Source organism: Tachysurus fulvidraco, chromosome 20 (assembly GCF_022655615.1).
Source record: "Tachysurus fulvidraco isolate hzauxx_2018 chromosome 20, HZAU_PFXX_2.0, whole genome shotgun sequence".
Taxonomy (NCBI): domain Eukaryota; kingdom Metazoa; phylum Chordata; class Actinopteri; order Siluriformes; family Bagridae; genus Tachysurus; species Tachysurus fulvidraco.
The window spans coordinates 14,531,744-14,548,630 of NC_062537.1; the positions used below are offsets into that span (position 1 = coordinate 14,531,744).

Consider the following 16,887-nt stretch of genomic DNA (forward strand, 5'->3'; position numbering starts at 1 on the left):
AGAATGGCAAAGCTTCCATCCACAACGCACTATGGCTCACTAAATGGTTTGCCGAGTATGTAAACGAGGTCAATTATATGCTTTGACCTTCACACTAACCAAATCACAACCCTGCGTTCAATGCTGGATGAACTCTAAGTAAATTAGGAGTCAATTTACACATAGCAGTCTATATCACCATCATGATTTTCTAAATGATAGAATATCTTTTGGAAGACAGGTTTTAATCGTTCCTGTACAGATCCAGAGATTTATATGACAAGGAGCAATGAAGCTGTTGTCTAATCATGGCAAAACAGTTCAGAAAGACACATTATGTTGTTTTTTTTCCTTAAACTTATCACCTATCTGGATTTCTCTGAAATAAGTTTTCATGTTTCATCGCATTCTTCCAACGAATTTTGTGAGTACTTATCTGTTTACACAGGCCCTTACATGGTCAATGTACTATACTGCGGCTCTGTACGCTGTAGCTTATTAGCCAGGAAATGATTGTGGACACAACCAGGCCCTCATGGATGATTCACCAGTGCACTATTCAGATAATTTTCTCTTGCTACATCCTGTCCCGTAATATTATATTGCGTTACTATAATAGTTATGCAACATCCTAAAGTTAACTAAACAAACAAAGTCACAAGGGAGGTGCTGAAACATCAAACACAATAGTCTACACTGCAATGGATATTAAGCTTAATCTCAAAGGTGACAGAGGATTTTGCTTTGAAATTATGCAAGTGGGAGTAAAACAGCAGACTAAAAAAAAAAATAGTGGCACACTGAGTAAACAACTGAACATTACTTTAAAACAGTTGTCATTTCAATCCAGAAAGAACTGGCAAGTCTGTCCGAAAGCTGTTAAATCCTGCAGTCAAGCAATAAAAAACTTTAAAGGTAAACAACAAAGGTGACATTAAATTTATTTGTCAAGCTCAGCCTACTGCAACCCAGAGCTTTTCAGGAAAGTTGACTATCACATGTTTGACATTCAAATGAATGCAACTCTCTCACTGACACTTTTATCCAAAGTGAAAAGTAAGACTCTACAAACTCATTCATTCATTCATTCATTTTCTACCGCTTATCCAAACTTCTCGGGTCACGGGGAGCCTGTGTCTATCTCAGGCGTCATCGGGCATCGAGGCAGGATACACCCTGGACGGAGTGCCAACCCATCGCAGGGCACACACTCACATACTACAGACAATTTTCCAGAGATGCCAATCAACCTACCATGCATGTCTTTGGACCGGGGGAGGAAACCCGAGTACCTGGAGGAAACCCCCGAGGCACGGGGAGAACATGCAAACTCCACACACACAAGGCGGAGGCGGGAATCGAACCCCCAACCTTGGAGGTGTGTGGCAAACATGCTAACCACTAAGCCACCGTGCCCCCCACTTTACAAACTACTACACTAAATGGACACTAGTAACTACATGTGACATATATATTGCAGAATGATGTGACCACCATAAAACCAACATCATAGAACCATGAAGAAGAAAAATTTGGTTTGGCCCCAAAGTGATAGTTTCAACAGATACAATTCATTCATGTACTATCAGGGTATAGGTTGGAACATAGACCCATGTAAATTTTACTCTAAAGTCAGTAAAGTCATGGGTGGTCACATCATTCTGCAATATATATGTCACATGTAGTTACTAGTGTCCATTTAGTGTAGTAAGAAAAAAACATTTTGGCTGATGGAAGTCTAGATGTAGCACCCAATTTTTAATAAGTTGTTATGGCTTAATAATGCAAAGTCATAAGCCAGCCAGAAGAGCAGAGCTGCGGCAACAGAAGAGCAGAGCTGCAGCAAATGCCTAGAGTTTTATAACGTATTATATATGACAGGTACAGCTTGATTTTCCTGATATTATAAGCAAACCTGCAAAGTGCCATAAAGTAGACTGGGCAGGCAACACTGTTACTGGAAACCCAAAGTAACAGTTCTTAATTAGAATAATGACAGTATGTGTTAAACAGTAATGTGGTGTCGAACTGAATTACAGGTGGTGAACCCTCATCCATGCTAAATATGAACAAGCAGAACTGCAAACATTGTAAATCATGTAAGCTGAAATGCATACTGAAACTGCAATGTCCTAAAAGGTGAAGGACAGAGAGAGCTGAGTATTATAGTACAGCAATGATGAGAGAAGCTGTGAATGTGGCTGACTGTTCCTAACAAAATACTGCACAGTTACATGGGCCAAGTACAAATCTTTGAGGATTATTTTTTGTTGACTGATGCTGCTTGGACTCTTTACCAATTCATGATAGCCTATAAGATCATCCTGAGGGTTAGAGTAGATCTTTTAAGAGTAGTAGATCTTTGCTGTCCTGTGAGTAAAATATTGAACATAGTGTCCAGGATCATCTGGAAGCTACTGAAAACTGGAGATGCATCCAGAGGTAAAAAAAAAAAAAAAAAAAAAAAGTAATATATGAGAGCTTCCAGAGAGCGTTCACAACAGAAGGATAGTCTTGGTGCGCACTTGAGGCTGGGTTTGGATCTAGTACTTCATTCTGTAAGGAAAAGATTGAAAGCATTTTTATAGCAGAGAGATGTAGACTAGTCTGTAGTATAGAGAAAAATGGTGTAGTATTTGCCATACATACAGTGTAAATGATTACTGAGGAGGCAGATGACTGACAACATGACTGCAAGGAGGAAACAAAGATCCAACAGATATTTGGAAGCCTCACTGGATAAAGCTTCATTCACTGTAAAGGAATGCAAAGAACTAAATGAAGATGATGTGCAGAAGAAGGCCTACTGTAGAGGGAGGATGTTGTAATGATCATCTGCCAATTACTGGTACCTTAACTTCAAAGAAACTATCCTTGGCAGAAGTAAATGGTGGAGCTGAAGGAAGTTTAGAGTTTCAGTATTGTTATTTTTGTCACAGCAATTGTAATAACTAGAAGAGCAGAAAGTTCATAGTCCAATTTTATGAAAACCAGAGAATGGAGGATACTGAAAGGGCTGATTTGAAGGAGAGAGGACAGAGTAATCAAGACAAGTAGTTTATACAGCGGGAAGGTATTTTCAGATCCACTCTTCAGCAAAGGGATGGGTTAAGGGATGGGCTAAGGCCGGAGACAATTGTTAGAAAGGGAAAGTGGAGGCTTTTCTGGTAACCTAAAGGTCAACTGAATTAAGAAGGTGAGGAATGTCATGTAGCTTCGTGTATGAATACAGTGTAGTTGATTTGTAGATATCTAGAGTACAGATTTACTTTAGGCTGAATGAAGTAGAATAAGGAGGTCAGCATTCTGCACACTGTTCTACATGTACAGTATGATCTAGTCCCCATTTCTTAGGAGGTATGGCAGCTGTATATCGAACCTCAAAAGAAAAGATTCCTATCTGTCCTGCTGAAGGAATATTAACAACCATGTGCATTTTAATAAGATCGGAAATAAGATTTGTGTGGAATTCAAATGAAGTCATTTTGCTTAAGATCTATATGACTATAAGCTGGAGGTATTGTACATGACTAGACACGACCAGTTCCAGAGTCCAACAAAGACAAATGTGACATCCTGTTGCAATATGCTGAGGATTTGCATAGACAGGTTAACTCATCTAGGCAGGTGCTGCTGTTGGCTGGATAAATGGCTGGATATCTGTGTACTATATGGGGTCACATGCATCACATGTCTTTCTAAAGAACTGAGACTTTCACAGGGAGATGTAACAATAGCTTAAAAATCTTGTCTAGATGTAAAAATAAGATTACAATATATGTATCTAATCAAAAACATACACTATAAGTCCAAACATTTTGGGGAAACATGTGAGGTTTTCCTCAAAACTGTTGCCACAAATTTAGAAGCACACATTTGTATGCTGTAGCATGAATAATTTACTTCACTGGAACTAAGCGGCCCAAACATGTTCCTGCATGATAATGCACCTGTGCACAAAGCTGTCTCCATTAAGATCCATGCTACGGCATGGAGTGGAAGAAATTCTGTGACTTGCACACAGCACTAATCTTTCATTATATTCATTTCCATTCATGCATATTCAAGTTCCCTGACTACAACAGTGCTCTCACTCCAGAGCTGAATCATGAATAGTATGTTCTGAAGACCCAGGAGGAACTATTAGCTCGAAATACAAACTGCTCAGCCACTAGATCTTATATAAAAGCTTACAAATGCAATATTATAAATGACCATCTAAATTTTAGAAATTCTCAGATGTGACAACTAAAAATATATAAAATATATAAAATATATAAAATTATGCTGCACAAGATATTTTATCTCGTGCTTTTGTTATTGAATAAATTCCATAATATTAAATTCCGTGATGCCATAATTTAGTGATGCAGCAACACAGAATACTGACCTTCGGAGTTCTGTTGTTTACTGGCACTCAACAAGGAAGTTCTCAACTTCCCAGGTTAAAGTTCACCTAGACAAGGTCATGGCAAAGTGAAAGCTACCATGTCTTTCACGGCCCATGTGCAATCCCTTTCGGTCATTTGCTTTTCTGCCGAGTGACTTTTATTTGCATTTGAGTTGACGTTAGATAAAAAGAAAAAAAAGTTCACATTTCAGGTGTCTCCTTTTTCACCTTTTTTCATAGATCAGAAAATGATGAAATGCAACGACTAAACTGCAGAAGACTGAATTATTATTGTGTTGCAGGTGAAGTTCTGTAAAGAAAAATCCTTCCTCTAGTTTAGCACAGTCTTATAGAAGCCCTTATTAACCTATGTTTAGACTAACAGGCAAAAAAAACGGTAGATGACCATTCATTTTCTAGTTAACGTGAGAAGTGATTTTGGTGATGACGAGGAAAGTGACATTTATGCGAGATTTTCTAAATTCTATGCAAACTAGTTGCAAGACAGTGATGTGTCTAATCCAAGCAACTGGCTTTACTGTGTATTCAGACCAGTACTATGGTGTGTATATTGTTGGTCAAGCATTGCTTCAGTTCTCCACAGAAAACCTTTGGTCCAACCTGCAATTAATTACTTTTTTTTAATTACCAATTTAATTTTACTGAACATGACCAGACACAAGCATTTTTTTAAGTTCAACAGAGACAGATGTGACATTCTATGTTGAAATTTGCTAAGGATTTGCATAAACGGGTTAATTAATCTGTGCAGGTGTTGAGGTTGGCTGGACGTCTGTGTGCTTTTTAAAATTCACTTTCAATTTCAGAATAATCAAACGTTCTTAACATTGTTGGATCCATAGTTGAAATGATGAGGATTTTAATCCTCCTTTGTTTTCCCCGCTTGTAGTGTTCTGAATATTTGAATCTGAAGTTCAAACCATTTTATACAATTTGAATTTGAAGCAATTCAATTACACGACATGAATTAAATTTCGTATATTTATATATTTAGACTGTAATGGCAAATTGCTCATTCAGTATCTTTTAAGTGGCTGTTACGCAGCAGCAAGTGACCAGTGACTTCTTAGTGTGAGTATAACATTAGGAAAATTAGTTCATTGATGGATTTAAATACTACATGACATTTCCATATGTGCTATTTGCTTTACAGTCAAGACAATGGTCTTTGTAAATAGCAGCAACACAAAGCCTATTTTTTCTGACAGCCTTCTATTTACCCTTCTGTAGAAAATCCTCTAGCTCAGTAACAAGATATAAATCACATTAAGCTTGTCAGCTCATTTTTGCCCTGATTCATTCTTGCAAAGATTTTGTCTGTGCTGGCCAAACATGAACGCCAAGTCCAGAGCTGTTTCAGTTAGCGCAGAAAGATGAGATGACATTCACCTAGCAGCAAAACTCTAAAAATAGTAACAAGCAATAAAATAGTAAATAGCAATGAAATGATTATATTTAGCAACTGAATAGAATGCATACGTTAAAAAAAAGCGACAGAACATGATGTGAAATAGTTAAATAAAACAAAAACAACAACAACAAAAAAAAACAGGTTCAGTATTACTTTAAATTCAATCAATATCAATTTGTCTGTTAGAATATGAGTGCTACTCAGACCGATGTACCACATTCTGCTGACTGGATATGAACTGATGAGTTCAGTGAGTTTTCCATGATGCTACACAGCTGCTTGTGGAGGCCTGTAGGTGAAATAATGGGTTAAATAATGGTCAGGATTTAACAAAAAAAAATTGACAGCATTTCAATAGGTGACTATACTGTGTATGCTTGTGTATGTGACAAATAAAAATTTGTTATGCTGTCATGAATAAGTGTTTAATTAATTACATTTAATTTTTATTAACACCTATCTGTGAGTAGTGATGGCTCTCATCTGTGTACAAAAACAAGATCATTTGTCAACAATGTCAGTGTTGCCTTACAGTACAGAGGGAAATAAACCTAAAATTATCTCAATCATCATCATCCCAAAAACCATTTGAGACATTAAAAATCTAATTTTGTGTATTTATTTAATCTATTAATATAGAAATGTGTTTTGTAGAAACACTCAGAAAGCGAGCTCCTCAAAAAGTTCGTAAAAATATATAGAGGTTCATGAAAAACATGTGTTGCACTATTTATCATCTGCCACACCCTATACTCAGGTATAAAAGTTCCACTGGACTGTAGCGGTGCAGCTGCTCAGAGGTGACCTGGGTTTATAGTGTGCTGATGCAAGGCTGAGCATGAATGTCACCCTAATGTTCTACTAAATAAATCTCGAATGTATTGGTGACCGCCGGCCGCTTTCCGAGAAACGGGAGTGTAGTGCATCTGGAGCAAGGCCATCACATAGCTCCCTCTCACGTGTCCCATGAGTCACGCCTGTGTATAGTGCTTCAGCCCTAGGGCAAGGGGTTCACAACCCACCCAGTAACACACACACACACACACACACACACACACACACACACACACACACACACACACTGGTCACTCTGCTGCTTGTGTATACTGATCAGCCTTAGGGCAAGGGGTTCACAACCCACACAACCCACCCAGTAACACACGCACACACACACTGGTCACTCTGCTGCTTGTGTATACTGATCAGCCTGAGGGCAAGGGGTTCACAACTCACCAAGTAACACACACACACACACACACACACACACACACACACACACACACACAGAGGTCACACACACAGAGGTCACACTGCTGCTTGTGTACTGTATACCGTTTCAGCCTTTGGGCAAGGGGTTCAAAACCCACCCACTAACACCTTAACACACAGGTCACTCTGCTTATGAGTTATGAGCATAAGTGTTATAGAAAATGTATCACTTATAAATTTCTCTCACAAATGAAAGAAAAACCCTACCCTAGTCCACCCAATTATTAAACCTTATTTTTAATTAATATGATCTTCCGTAGCTTAGAAGACTTATTTTTTATTTTGTTTGTTTGTTTTAGTGTCTATTTTCACCCTGGTTAATGGTTTCCTACATTACAGTGCTAGATTGAAATTTTATACATTGTGTCAGAAATATCACTTAATATTGATTTGTTGTGTATAAAACTGTTGTATAAATATCTCACTTGCAATCGTGTATTAGTATTGAATATCGCACGGGTTTGAGTAACCTACAGACAAATTACAGCCATGCCAATATTCAGTATATGTGCACGTTTGCTCGTACGCTATTTTAAATGAAAACAGATTGAATGTTTTTCAGCATGTAGCTTTTGTGTTAAACAGAACATAAATTGCTTTCAGCATGGTCAAGTGATTCCATGTTTGTGCAGTGGCAGTGACAATTACTGTGAACACAGCCCCTATATTTTCAGAGAAAATGTCACTCGCCTTAAATCTTAGCAGTACGTTGTTTATAAATAGAACTGTGTTAGAAACGTGTCAGGCTAACCCTGTGAGATATCTACTTTTTCATATCTAGAGCTGAAAACAGCTGAAATGATTGCTCTTGCAATTACCAGGTAAAACATTGTTTGCTCGGCTTGATGGTAGCTTTTCTGAGAAAATGGATGCAACGATCCTTTGATTATTAATACGCCAACTGAATGTGACATTGCAATGCAACAATGGTGCTATGACTATGGACTGACTTCATGACGGAAAAAAACAACAGATAAAATGCAAAATCGTGTTCACATAGAAAACATTGCACGATGTGTGCTTGTATGGTTAGGGAACGTCATACAAAGCTCTGTGTATATTTGCAGTGTTTGATGAGATGGGGTTAATAATAGATGTCTTTACAGATTGGAGCACAGTGGACGTCTAAATAAGAGAAGATTTCTGCTTCTTGGGCTCATGTCTCTGTTATGGGTCAGAAGATGCTGGAACAGCAGTGAAGACAAGTCAATTACTGTACATTGACTTATGTGATGAAGAAGGAAAATTATATCATCTTGTTAGTAAACTTTAGCGCTAGTCAAACAGTTGAAATGTCATATAAGCTCAGGTTAGATCATAACCGGACTTGTGTGTAGATCAGTAGTTCTCTTCACAGAAATAAATTCTATAAGGAACAGCTGTGTTTATCTTTCTGCCAAACTATATACGTCTGCAGATCCACTGATAAGATGCTGCTGAATGTAGTTGGTATCTTGTGTATCTTCATAGTAATTAAACAGGAATTTTAATAAAGGGGCTCTAAAGTTTGAATAGAACATTTAGTAAATCTTTACATTTTTTGGGGAAAATTTTTTCTTTTATCGAAAACTTGGTCTATTGCCCCTTTGCTAGTGAGATTTGGCCCCTGTTTACTTAAGAAGATGCAGCAGGGCTTTCGTTCAGTCTAGCTCTCTCACCTCGTCACCTGTGCATGCAGCTGAACCTTTCATAATAACATCAATGCCATCGGGCTGTGGTAGCTCAAGGGTTAAGGTGTTGGGCTACTGATCGGAAGGTCATGGGTTCAAACCCCAGGTCCACCAAGCTGCCACTGCTGGGCCCCTAAGCAAGGCCCTTAACCCTCAGTTGTAAGTCACTCTGGATAAGGGTGTCTGCTAAATACCGTAAATGTAATCTTGATATTTTTAGGTGCTAATAGCAAAATATTTTTGTTTCTATATTAGTATGTAACATGTAATATCCTATTTGGATATTGTATAATTTATTCTAGAGAAGATACCTGCCAAAAAATAAGGTTTCAGTTACTTAACTGAGTTTCTGTTATGGACAGTACAGTATTTTACTCCTGGATGCTGGTATTTTAGAGCCCTATGAGAATAAAACAGGACAGGATGTGCTGTTATAGAGGAACTAACTATCAATGTTGTGGTGTGACGCAGCTTTCAGAGTATTCGCAAAGTATATTATTATATAACAGCACATCCCTTAAAGAAAACGACATTATTTTTAGGTATTTGTGTATATGAAGCTATATGTAATGTGGAACTTCCTAAAAGTTAGTTCTTGTTTTGAATTAATTTAGGCAGCTTGTTTTTCCCACCAGCCTTGCTGTTTTGCACACACACACACACACACACACACACACACACACACACGCACACATGCACGGATGCACGCATTCACGCACACATGCACGGATGCACGCATGCACGCACGCACGCACACACACACACACACACACACACACACACACGCACGCACGCACGCACGCACGCACGCGCACACACGCACACACACACACACACACACACGCACAGATGCACGGATGCACGCATGCACGCACGCACACACACACACACACACACACACACACACACACACACACACGCACACACGCACGCATGCACGCACACACGCACGCACGCACACACGTACACACGCACACACTCACACACACGTAGCATGTCATAAAGTCTTTCTTGCTGACTGGTAAGAAATTCAGTCACTGGAGGCTCATTTCAAAAAGTGATTTCATCATTCATTAATGACTTCATCATATGATTTTTTGTTGATTGTTGTTGAACTGTTAATTAACAAACAAACAAATGTTAATTAACAGATTTTATTTAATGGTGCTGCTAATTGCACACCATGGATGGTACCACTTACCATGGAGATGGCTTTGGAGTCTCCATCAGTGAAGTGAATTATGTTAGACTCTGGTTTAATGATTAAGGATAAATTAAAAACATATAAATTTGAAATGTATAATTTTCTGTTAAGATGTTAAGGTTCTGTAAAGCTATAAAGCTCAAGCAGTGACAGTTTGTTGGTCTTCATATTGAGAGTGATTAGTAACAGATGCCACATGCAAATGCCAGAGTCGGAATCAAATGTTGTCAGAAAAATAATGAGGACATAAAACACACCTGGAAATGGAATAACTGAGCAGCCAGATGTCCAATTACTTTTGGTGCCTTGAAAAGAGGGAACCACAAATAAAACATGCTGCAATTCCTAAACAGTTCATCTGATTTGAATGTAAATACCTTAAATTAAAGCTGAAAGTCTGCAATTAAAGTCCAAATATTTCAGTACATAAAGTTGTAATGCAAATTTGGCCTAATGCAAGTACAAATATACAGTATACAGATACAAATATTCTACAAACTGAATTGGAAACATTTAAAAGGTTAGTCTAGTTAAAGTATCAGGTAGGTTGAAGAATTAAGACGTTCAACAAGCAAATAATTTTGGGAACCCCTGATCTATGTACTCTTTGTATGACATCATCCAAGTAGACTTAGCCTTAATGGTTTTGTGTGTGGGGGGTACTTTGTTAATCCTCCCAAGATGGCGCCTCCTTCCAGAGAACACCGTGACTCATCGCTGAGCTGCTTCTGAGTGAAAATACTCAGCTTAATAACCTGCTTTTGGAAGTGCTTCATTAAAGTATTTACCATAGCAACAAGTGAACATGGGGGATTGTCAGGTATGCAAGGTGGCTGGTATCATCTTCAGTTGTTGCTATGGTGACATTGAAATTGCACAAATCTGCTAAAGTACACTAGGTGTGACCACAGCATTGTAATTCACTTTTGTTTGTATGTTTTTTTTTTTTTTTTTTCTTTTCTTTCTTTGCTCGTTTGTTGTTTTTGGTGGCATATAGCGGGCACATGCCCAATTTAATAAAATACTGAATTTGAAAGGCAAATAGGTAAGCTGTAGTTTTTTTTATCCATACAGTAAAGGCATAGTCTATAACACACACACAAACACACACAAAGCTATTCCAGCATGACAATGCCCCTGTGTACAAAGTGACATGAGCTCCATGAAGACATAGTATGCTAAATTTGCAATACATTTTAACACTTTACAATAAACCAATTATCATGGTGTCAGTGTTCCACCTTAGTAATGCTCTTGTAGCTAAATGCCCACAATTCCACATGTTCCAAAATCTGTTGAAATCCCCTTTAAAAAGTGTGGAAATGATTAAAGTAAATGTGGACTGGTTTGTTTTTATATCATCTTACTAGAACCGTTACTAAAAATGCCATTGTTTCAATTAAAACATAATATGATGCTGATTTGTTGTACGATTTGTATGGCAGTTGTAGTCATTTTGTTTAAGAGATGATTTTAGAAAATCAGTGTGTAAAATTGCATTGGTTAAATTCACCTATGTACATTTCTGAGGTGGTTTTGTCCCACCTGGCAACCTTTGAGAGCACTGCAATCTGCCACACACATCAGTCGGCCCATGAAAATGTGTAAGACGTCTAGCAGTGTATATCAGTAAATGATCAAAGTCAGCAAGTTTATTACTTTCAGGAAGCAAGGAGGGAAAGTGGCATGCTTGGGTTTTTTTTGCCCACAGTGCTGTTTTGTAGTCACTAATTTGAATTTTCTCAACAGTCACAGTTGTGGTTGCTTGGTCCACTGCAAATAGGAAAATGTTTGTGATATAAACATGTGACTGCTCTGTGTTTAGCTGATCTTTAGGTCCTGATGGTTTCAAAACTTGGGAGGGTTTTGGGAGCATTGTAAACGTAGGAAAGGTCAAGTCTTGCACTGTTTGTTGTATAGCATAATGTAAAGGTCAAGCTGATTTTGTTGCCTTTTCCCTTTTGCTTTTGTATTTGTGGCACACTTATATATGATTCCAAATGTTCTTTCTGCTGGAGCATGTCCCTCGATCAGGCTAGCATTACTGTGACACCCCCTTTCCTTTGCTGTTAATCGGGAGCACTCAGCTTTGTGAGGGATGAGAGGATACATTAGAGGATTTGTAGCGCAGCTGTCATTTAGAATTGGCCGGCGACAAATAATGCCGTTTTGCGTCATTCCGCCTAGTTAGTGCGCACTCCCACTCCTCACTCGTGCACGTGGTTGCCGAGCAACTCATCTTCACCTAAATCCTTACACGTGATGGTAAATCAACATGAACTGACCAAGGCATCTTGTATGGCATCACTATTTTTAGCTCATCAGGTTGACTATATATGTTTTTTCAGGGTGGGAGGATGTGAGGTACTGTATGACATATTATTATGCTACAGTCACTATGCGTTGTTTTTTTTTTTGTTTGTTTGAAGTCAACATGGCTGTTATTTTATTGGTTAAAACAAAAATGAAAGGAATCACTTCTGGACACTTTCTTGCTTACACTTTGGTCTTTCTGTCTCTGTATTTCTTTGCAAATTCCAGTGTGGCTTTGTGGTTATTAATTCTGATGAACAGTTTGCATCTTGCTTTTTCTGCTCTGCTCTCAAAGTTTTAACCCCTGACCTGTGGAGGTACAGTAATTGATGATGTCAATGGCTGTTTATAGGTTTTTCTCTTCATACAGTAGCTCTCACAATGTTTGCAACTGCTGTTGTTTTCCTGGGCATTGTCTAGTTGTTAACATACCAGTGGTCTCTTTCATTTTGAGGTCATTTCAGTACATTTTTGTACTGGCTATGCTCAGTGCTTGTGCAAAGGCACCGACTGATTTCTCTTTTTTAAAACTTTAAAGTGACTGATCTCTAGAATTCATACAGTATTAATTTAGACATTTCTTTAACAACAAATGCATTCTTCACAGATCAAACCTGGACCACAGAATTAATTTTACAGGACACACCTGGATAACAAGAAACACCTGTCAGTCATGTCTTACATTATTTTGGATCTTTTGTCTCATTGTCATCTATTGATCGCCAAACCAAAAGTACTTGGGTACTGTAAATATTACGAACGGTAAAAAGCAATAATTGCAATATGATTCATCTTCAGTAACTGCTTTATCCTGCTCAGGGTGGCGGTGGATCTGGAGGCGATCTTAAGAGTCACTGGGTGTGACACAGGCAGACACCCTGGTAGAGAAACCAGACATAGCACCATACACTCATACACACACAGACAAATTCATACATAAAGGTAATTTAGTGTAGTCACTGAGTGAATAGAGAATCTCAGCAGACAGTAACCATTACACATGTGCTGATTACTCAAACGTCATTATATCAGATTTAAAAAAAAAGTGATTATAATATACTACATAAATCTCACAGTCTCATAGTATGATTACTGCTTTTTATAGAATCAGATATGAAAGGCAGCGGTGTGTCCAGGCCAGTTTTTGGTGCCAGGGTTCAGAGATGTCACGGGTTACAGCTATAGTACTCTCCCATGTGGCCGAAAGTGTTGATGAAAAGGTCTACTGATCATGTTTCTCCATTCTGACCCATTATGGCATTATGCCTTTGTATTTCAACAGACATGTTATTATGCAAGTATGTTGTTTTTGCACAGAGCCAAGGACCAATGCAAATATATGCTGACTCTATAGGTCAGGAGTTTTCATACTCTCTGATGCATCAGCCTCGGCTATGTTAGAAAGAGCCATGCTAAGGTCAGCATTTTGCAATGCTGACACAGTCAGAAGAGCAGACACTATCAGATATCTGAGCTAACTGCGAGCATTGTGACCATTGCTCGGTTTCTCTGAACTGCATGCTGTACCGTGACCCTTGCTCAAAATACGGCACCCACGTGTATACAGTAAACATCAACACACACACACACACACACACACACACACACACCTCTTCTTTAATACTGTAATAATATAGAAAATAAATCATGAGATCAAATAGTGATGGTAAAGAAAATGGTCAAGCACACGATTAAATCATCTTCTGTGTCACAAAAATAAGCTCATGAATCACTAAAACACAAAAGCTAGCAAGATTTGTCACCTCTACTTCACCCGACCCCATATACACATACACACGTACACAATTTGACAACACTTCCAGTTAAAAGCTTTTCTTAAAAATCACATGGGTCCAGTTTCTCAACAGTGGAAACATTCAGCCTACCTCACATCTCCTGGTGTACACACACACACACACACACACACACACACACACACACACACACACACACACACACACACACACACACACACACACACACACACACACACACACACACACACACACACACACACACACACACACACTCCCGCAGGAGCTGACGGCACATGTTTCTAAGTGACTGTTTTGAAAGCTTCTATTTTTAGACATAGGGTGAGGCCAGGAATAGAGCACATGTGAAAGAGAAAGACAGAGAGAGATGTCGTTGAGGGGGCTAAGGATTATCAGACTAACATTGAGGAATGTTATCATGCATTAACTCGCCATCCGTTCAGATTTCCTGTGCTTACTGAGATGTTTTAATAATAAGAGAACAAAACTACGTGATTTCCATCTTTAATTTAAGTCATATACAGCATCAACTCCTCAAATTCTTTGCACACATTCAGAAAGTACACCTGGAAAAGAATGAATCAAATAAAGTAGATATGTTTTTATGGAAGTGTTTTCTAGTCACAGAAGTTCTGATAGTTCATTCTATAGGATGAAGCTCTTTCTCTCCCTGGCAGTAATTAATTTCAAACATGTCATGCTGGGATCATTTGGATAATCGGTCTCTTCTAACGTGTATGACAGACTAATTCCAAACATTGCAGGTCATAATATAACACCGGCTCCACCACAAACATTGGAAAAAAGAACGTAGTGTCCATATCGGTGGAACACCAGGAGTTTTGTGTTGCCGTTCGCTTGGGAGTCTGGAACACATTTAAAGCCACAGGAACAGATGAGGAGCACATTAAAGCTGTAAGCATATGACGCAAAGTTGTGCTATCTGATGCAGCTGGGGGTCGGTTACACTATAAAAGGTATGTTGATGGCTGGAGGGATTGGGAAGTCATGTAAAACACACACACACACACACAAACAGGTTTACTATTCCTGTAAGGACCTTCCACTGCCATATTTATTAATACAAATAATGTAATCTAAAATCAAATATTTTTTAAAATATAATATTAACAAATAAACAAAGTTTCTCATAAAACCAACTAAATGTCTGAGCCACGTCCTATTTTTTGCCCCGTCCCGTCCTAGTTTCTCCCCATTTTACTGCCAGTCCTTTCCACCCACTGTCTCTAAACACATAACAGTTAAAATGAGCTTCCTTTAAGACACGTGAAGCCAACCAGCCACATATTTTCAAACTGCTGCTCACGTTACGTCACTGGGAGGCATAACACGTATGGAGAAGAGTAAGATCTGTTCTCTTCTGCATACATGAGCTCACTGAACTGGCTGACAGGGAACATTTGATCCCAACCAAGATATAAACACACAAACATATTTGTGGGGTATTTATTTATCTTCCTCTACACCTACACGTTACCATTTAAAAAGCCTAATAAATTATAAAGTGGAATGCAGAGAAGCCAAATGTTCCAAAAAGAAAAAAAAAAACAACAACATGCAGACATTTGGTAACACACACACACACACACACACACACGCACACACACACACACACACACACACGATTTTATTCAGTTTATACAACCATAATGGGAATTCAAATGATTTTCTATGGAAAATGGGATGTCTGTTAAAATGCAAATTCGGGCAATGCCTTGCCTTAAGAATGAGCTGTAGTTAAAAGCTGTAGTTAAATTCCACTGAATGGCGTGTGTGAGCACAAGCTGATGAAAAAAAAGTAGCACTTATCACGGAGAATGTAAGAAAACCTAACAATCCACTAATCCATATCAAAATAATGCTTATGTGAAGGCTAGTAAGAAAACAACCAAAAGGAAAAAGGTCAGAGAGAAAACTGACACAGACGTGTTTAATGCCGTCTTGTGGTGATAAGACACTTGATTGTGAAAGTGTAATGACAAACACACTGATGTGAAAACAAAGAAGTGAACAAATACATTCTAAAGCCCTGGAAGAGGGGTGGCATTAATAGGCTTCTCTATTCCAGGAAGGAATGTGAAGTATTGGGTCAACGCGTTGGAGGAGGTGCTGGAGTTGGGAGTCCACACACACACACACACACACACACGCACATACACAGTCACCACCTCTGTGTGGGGCATCTGTGAGATTGTTTTAACAGTCCAAACAACAGTTGGCCAAGGGTTTCTTACTCATCACAGCAGGGAGACTAAACAGAGCTCAAGTATGCATGTGTGTGTCTCTAAAGCAAAGCCTGTGGTGCAATACAGGGGTGAAGATTTTTGTCACATTGTACAAATGCAGAACACTACAGCACTTGTCAATATTTCTTAGGAAAGTAAGAGGAAAGGGCAGGAGGAAGTTCTTTAAGATGTCAATATCTTACTGAGAAACCGATGTTCATGTGGACATCAGTAATCAGCTCATTACATGATGCTTACTGTTATTACTTTCTTACATGTATGCTTACTGTTATTAAATGAGTCAGATTATTATATTTTATGGTGCCTTTGGACGTCCCTCGTGTTTGTCTTTAAACACAATGTATTCGCTTGACACGTGGTCTCGCTTCTTACATGGACAGTTGTCAGCCTTTTTTTTTTGTTTTGTTTTTTTACACAAAGCCTTGAATGAGTTGCAGACATCAGCAAATAAATATGCTATGGTTATAAATATATTATCTGCTGAAATAAGGGCAGGGCTGCAATCAATTGTGTGCACCGCTTTATATTTGATGTTTGCTTTAAAAAAAAATAATAGGTCATGGGTCTGTGCAGCACGTGTCTGTGAAA

General features: G+C 38.5%; 1 long non-coding RNA gene across 2 annotated transcripts; it reads right to left on the reverse strand.

The window, feature by feature from the left end:
* Positions 1-1,363: 1,363 nt before the first annotated feature.
* LOC125139702 lies at positions 1,364-13,844 on the reverse strand. Of its 2 annotated transcripts, XR_007138754.1 has the most exons (4): positions 10,202-13,844; positions 6,016-6,090; positions 2,629-5,793; positions 1,364-2,535 (listed from the first exon to the last, which is right to left on the reverse strand). It is a non-coding gene; the product is annotated as an uncharacterized LOC125139702 (long non-coding RNA). The 2 variants fall into 2 exon arrangements; XR_007138753.1 differs by having other exon boundaries at positions 2,629-6,090.
* Between the last annotated feature and the right edge of the window lie 3,043 nt (positions 13,845-16,887).